The 6,000-nt window shown below is 44.1% G+C and overlaps 1 protein-coding gene across 1 annotated transcript in view; it reads right to left on the reverse strand.

Moving 5' to 3' along the window:
• Window positions 1-5,714, reverse strand: part of LOXL2 (lysyl oxidase like 2) — a 111,779-nt gene extending 106,065 nt beyond the window's left edge. Inside the window, exon 1 of the mRNA XM_040346078.1 lies at window positions 5,574-5,714. The gene's annotated coding sequence lies outside the window, so the exon portion shown is untranslated. The remainder of the gene's footprint in view (window positions 1-5,573) is intronic.
• Between the last annotated feature and the right edge of the window lie 286 nt (window positions 5,715-6,000).

Genomic DNA, 6,000 nt, shown 5'->3' on the forward strand with positions numbered 1-6,000 from the left:
GGTGGGGGTGGGTCAGCCATGCCCTGTGACATTTGACCTCTGGGAACCCGCCTTCTGACCTTTGACCTTTGGGGGAGGTCCCTGTTCCAATTCCTGAGTCCTAGCCATATTCTTCAATGGGAAACCCTAACCCTAACCCTCACCCTAACCCTAACCCTCACCCTAACCCTCTAACCCTAACCCTAACCCTCTAACCCTAACCCTAACCCTAACCCTCTAACCCTAATCCCCTAACCCCCTAACCCTAATTGTTTATAATACACTGTGCTTTAGGCCAGTAAACGTCATTCAGTAGTTCAGGTTTACACCTACTATCACGTTTCTTGCTCAGTCTGTCTGCAGTAAAAATGTAGTGTTTACATAGCTGGATATCTAAATAATGAGCGTTAATTGAACATGTCTGCAGTCACACAGACCCGGCCGGCTACAGTTCACTGACACTATTTGTACTGACAGGAAGTCACATATTTTTTTTTTGTTTTTTAAACAGTTCCCTGCCCTAAATTCCCTGAAACTTTGAAAATACAAATAGCTAGATTCAGAGAGAATCCGCCGACGTAACTCTGAATCTACGCCGTCGTAAATTTAAGCGTATTCTGGAAACCAGATACGCTTAAATTAGGCTAAGATACGTGCGGCGTAAGTCTCCTACGCGTCGTATCTTAGGGTGCATATTTACGCTGGCCGCTAGGTGGCGCTTCCGTTGTTTTCCACGTCAAATATGCAAATGAGCAAGATTCGCCGATTCACAAACGTACGTGCGCCCGTCGCAATTAGTTACGCCGTTTACGTAAGAGATACGCCGGCGTTAAGATAAAGCTGCTCCCTAGGCAGCGCAGCCCATGCAAGATATGGACGTTGGAACAAACCTATCTTTTTATGTTGTTTGCGTAAGTCGTACGCGAATAGGGCTGGACGTATTTTACGTTCACGTCGAAACCAATACGTCCTTGCGGCGTACTTTGGAGCAATGCACACTGGGATATGTTCACGGACGGCGCATGCGCCGTTTGTTAAAAACGTCAATCACGTCGGGTCACTAGTCATTAGCATAAAACACGCCCCCTGTTCATCATTTGAATTAGGCGCGCTTACGCCGGCCCATTTACGATGACAGGCGTCCATTTTTTAAAAGTCGCAGCTTCCTCCTGGCGTTCCGTTCTGTGATAGGCATTTGACACTGTGTTCCATCTATCATGGAGGTCCTCTCATCCTCGGACTCAGTTTCCCAGCAGACACTGTGTTCAGTGTTCCGCCAATCACGGACATTCTTTCATCCTCGAACGAGAGGACGTCTGCGATTGGCGGAACACTAAAGACAGTGGGCCAGATCCACGTACCTCGGCGCATATATAGGCCGGCGTAGCGTATCTTAGATACACTACGCCGCCGTAACTTAGAGCGGAGGTTCCTTATCCACAAAGAATTTGCGCCGTAAGTTTTGGCGGCGTAGTGTAAATGTGTCGGCGTAAGGGCGCGAAATTCAAATGACTAAGATGTGGGCGTGTTTTATGTTAATTCAACTTGACCCCACGTAAATTAATTTTTTTTTAACGGCGCATGAGCCATCCGTGGGGGTATACCAGTGCGCATGCTCGAAATCACGTCGCAAATAGTCAATGCTTTCGCCGTTAACGTAATTTACGCAAAGCCCTATTCGCGAACGTTTTACGCAAACGACGTAAACGACGGAAAATTCGACGCTGGCCCGACATCCATACTTAACATTGCGTACGCCTCATAGAGCAGGGGTAACTATACGCCGGAAAAAGCCTTACGCAAACGACGTAAAAAAAATGCGCCGGACGGACGTACGTTCTGAGAATCGGCGTATCTAGCTAATTTGCATACTCTACGCGGAAATCAACGGAAGCGCCACCTAGCGGCCAGCGTAAATATGCATCTCTCCCACATTTAGGCGTATCTTGTTTTGTGAATACAAAACAAAGATACGCCGGAGCATCGTAGAACTTACACAGCGTATCAATAGATACGCCGCCGTAAGTTTTTCGTGGATCTGGGCCAGTGTCTGCTGGGAAACTGTCCGAGGATGAGAGGACCCCCATGATAGGCGGAACACTGTGTCAAATGCCTATCATGGAACGGAACGCCAGGAGGAAGCCGCGACTTTAAAAAAAATGGACGCCTGTCAAGAATTCAGGTACACTGACTCGAGTATAAGCCGTGGGGGGTATTACTCGAGTATATACGGTAATCTTTTTTTTTTTACGTATAATTCTCCTTTAAGGGGGCATGGCAGGGGGTGTCCTATGCCTACATACATTTTCTGTCCCTAGTTCCCAGCTCAAAAAGTTGGGAGGTATGCTAAGTGCCATCTGTAAAATCTGCTCAGCATCACTCATCCACCTCATTTATGTAGAATGTCACTTTACAAAAGGCTATGCAGAGTATTGTCTTCCATGACAACTAATAACTGCAGAGCATCATTCATTATTGGTTATGCATTTCACAATGCAGATCATCACTTCCAGTAAGATAAAGAAGGTATGGAGGGGATCACTCATGGCAGACTAGAATCGAAATACAAAAGCTGTAACCTATCATCAGACAATCATTCATAGGAGGCAATGCAAGTGTCACTAACAAAAGGATATTTATTACATACAGAGCATTGCCTACAGGAAGATATGAAAAAAGGGCCAGAGAATCGCTGTAAAAGGCTATATAGTACAGGCAGAGAATCACTCATAGATTGCTATGTAATACAGGCAGAGAATCACTCATAGATTGCTATGTAATACAGGCAGAGAATCACTCATAAAAGTGCTATGTAATACAGGCAGATAATCACTCATAGGTTGCTATGTAATACAGGCAGAGAATCACTCATAGAATGCTATGAAATACAGGCAGAGAATCACTCATAGAATGCTATGAAATACAGGCAGAAATACACTCATAAAAGTGCTATGTAATACAGGCAGATAATCACTCATAGGTTGCTATGTAATACAGGCAGAGAATCACTCATAGAATGCTATGAAATACAGGCAGAAATACACTCATAAAAGTGCTATGTAATACAGGCAGAGAATCACTCATAGAATACTATGTAATACAGGCAGAGAATCACCCATAGAGTGCTATATAATACAGGCAGAGAATCACTCATAGAATGCTTTGTAATACAGGAAGAGAATCACTCATAGAATACTATGTAATACAGGCAGAAAATCACTCATAGAATACTATGTAATACAGGCATATAATCACTCATAGGATGCTATGTAATACAGGCAGAGAATCACTCATAGGATGCTATGTAATACAGGCAGAGAATCACTCCTAGGATGCTATGTAATACAGGCAGAGAATCACTCCTAGGATGCTATGTAATACAGGCAGAGAATCACTCATATAATGCTATGTAATACAGGCAGAGAATCACTCCTAGGATGCTATGTAATACAGGCAGAGAATCACTCCTAGGATGCTATGTAATACAGGCAGAGAATCACTCCTAGGATGCTATGTAATACAGGCAGAGAATCACTCCTAGGATGCTATGTAATACAGGCAGAGAATCACTCCTAGGATGCTATGTAATACAGGCAGAGAATCACTCATATAATGCTATGTAATACAGGCAGAGAATCACTCCTAGGATGCTATGTAATACAGGCAGAGAATCACTCCTAGGATGCTATGTAATACAGGCAGAGAATCACTCCTAGGATGCTATGTAATACAGGCAGAGAATCACTCATAGAATGCTATGTAATACAGGCAGAGAATCACTCATAGAATGCTATGTAATACAGGCAGAGAATCACTCATAGGATGCTATGTAATACAGGCAGAGAATCACTCATAGAGTGCTATGTAATACAGGCAGAGAATCACTCCTAGGATGCTATGTAATACAGGCAGAGAATCACTCATAGAGTGCTATGTAATACAGGCAGAGAATCACTCATAGAATGCTTTGTAATACAGGCAGAGAATCACTCATAGAGTGCTATGTAATACAGGCAGAGAATCACTCCTACGATGCTATGTAATACAGGCAGAGAATCACTCATAGAATGCTTTGTAATACAGGCAGAGAATCACTCCTAGGATGCTATGTAATACAGGCAGAGAATCACTCCTAGGATGCTATGTAATACAGGCAGAGAGAGAGAGAATCACTCATAGGATGCTATGTAATACAGGCAGAGAATCACTCATAGGATGCTATGTAATACAGGCAGAGAATCACTCATAGGATGCTAAGTAATACAGGCAGAGAGAGAGAGAATCACTCATAGGATGCTATGTAATACAGGCAGAGAATCACTCATAGGATGCTAAGTAATACAGGCAGAGAATCACTCATAGGATGCTATGTAATACAGGCAGAGAATCACTCATAGGATGCTATGTAATACAGGCAGAGAATCACTCCTAGGATGCTATGTAATACAGGCAGAGCATTGCACACAGAATCCTCTGTAGACACACAGTACATCCCTCTCTTTGGGGATGCTCTGTAATACACGTAGGGCCATCACACGTGAGGATGAAGTATGTATGTAGCGTGTAGCAGAGCATCACTCAGCTCTGTTATGTGAAGTATGTGACACACAGGACTCTGCAAGGAAAGTGCTACAAGATATTCAGCAATTACATTGTGATGAGTGAGCGGCTCACACTTGGCTGACAATGGATCACACTCACAATGATCCCTGCAGAGCATCCCTGAGAACAAACGTCAACATCTGTACAACACACTGCCTGTGTGATCTCTGCAGAATATCACTCCCTAACATAGGAGATCTTCAGACAGACTCTGTGCCTGCAGGCTATCACTTTCTGTTGTGTAAGTTCTGCATAACCAGGTTGTCTGCCCTCTGCAGAGCATCGCATCCTAATATGTGAGATCTTTATACACATGCTTTATGCCTGCAGAGTATCACTCCCTACTTTGCAAACTCTGCAGAGCTAGGCTGGGTGCCACCTGAAGAGCATTTCTCTTTAGGTGTCAGTCTCACAATGTCAGGCTACCTGCAGAGCATCGCTCACTGCTGTTTAAGCTCTGCAGAGCCAAGCTGTGTGTCACATGCAGATTATCACTCCCTCATGTGTGAAATATTCAGAAACACAGTTTATAAAAACTGCAGAGTATCACTTCCATGTTTCTGAAAAGGGCTACAAGTCATTTGAAAAGCATTAGTGTCAAATAGTTAATTTTTTAAACCTGCAGATTATTTCTCCCTAATTTAGACTTTGCCTCCTTGCAGAGCATCACTTAGAATGGGCTTTGTTACTCTGCAGACTATCACTCCCAAGAATGTCAACCCTCAAGACACAGAAATGTCCCCTCCTGATGTGTCTCCCCTGCAGAGGCAGCCCCATACTACACCTGAAAAGTATGAGCACCTTTTTTTGTACAATCTTTATAGGCAGGCGGTGGTCCTGCAGAGTATCACTTCCTATAGGTCTTCAGGAAGCAAGCTGCTGCTCATAATATACTGTACTGCCTGTGAATTGCCTATGAGTCTGCAGTGTAAAAGCTTGCTGTAAGTTCTCTATTAGGCACCCACCCTCACCCACCTCCACCCCACACTTACAGGTCAGTAGCAGCAGCCTCCAGGCTCTGATGATGGTCCCTGGCTCTGATGATGGTCCCTGGCTCTGATGATGGTCCCTGGCTGCAGTGTATAGAAGTTTTCCTTCAAGTCTCAGCCCTGTATCCTTGCACACTTTTTGAACACACAGAAGCCTGGCTCCCTCCCTCTCCCCCTGCACTCCCCTCCTCTCCCAGCCCCCAGCAGACTACTAAGGGTGAGCTCATACTCTGGAGCTGTGTAATATGAGTTCACTGACTGAGCAGCAAACTACACACTCAACTTCAAAGGGTTAATCATGTGAAGAATTCACATTGTTATATAGGAGTGCAGCTGGAGAGAGAAATGTGACAGAATCTGCAATAACATGTTCTATACTGCTACATACATTAGTATTATGATCTATTAGGCGTATTTAGTGTGTAATTTG

This window comes from Rana temporaria, chromosome 3, assembly GCF_905171775.1.
Source record: "Rana temporaria chromosome 3, aRanTem1.1, whole genome shotgun sequence".
Taxonomy (NCBI): Eukaryota; Metazoa; Chordata; class Amphibia; order Anura; family Ranidae; genus Rana; species Rana temporaria.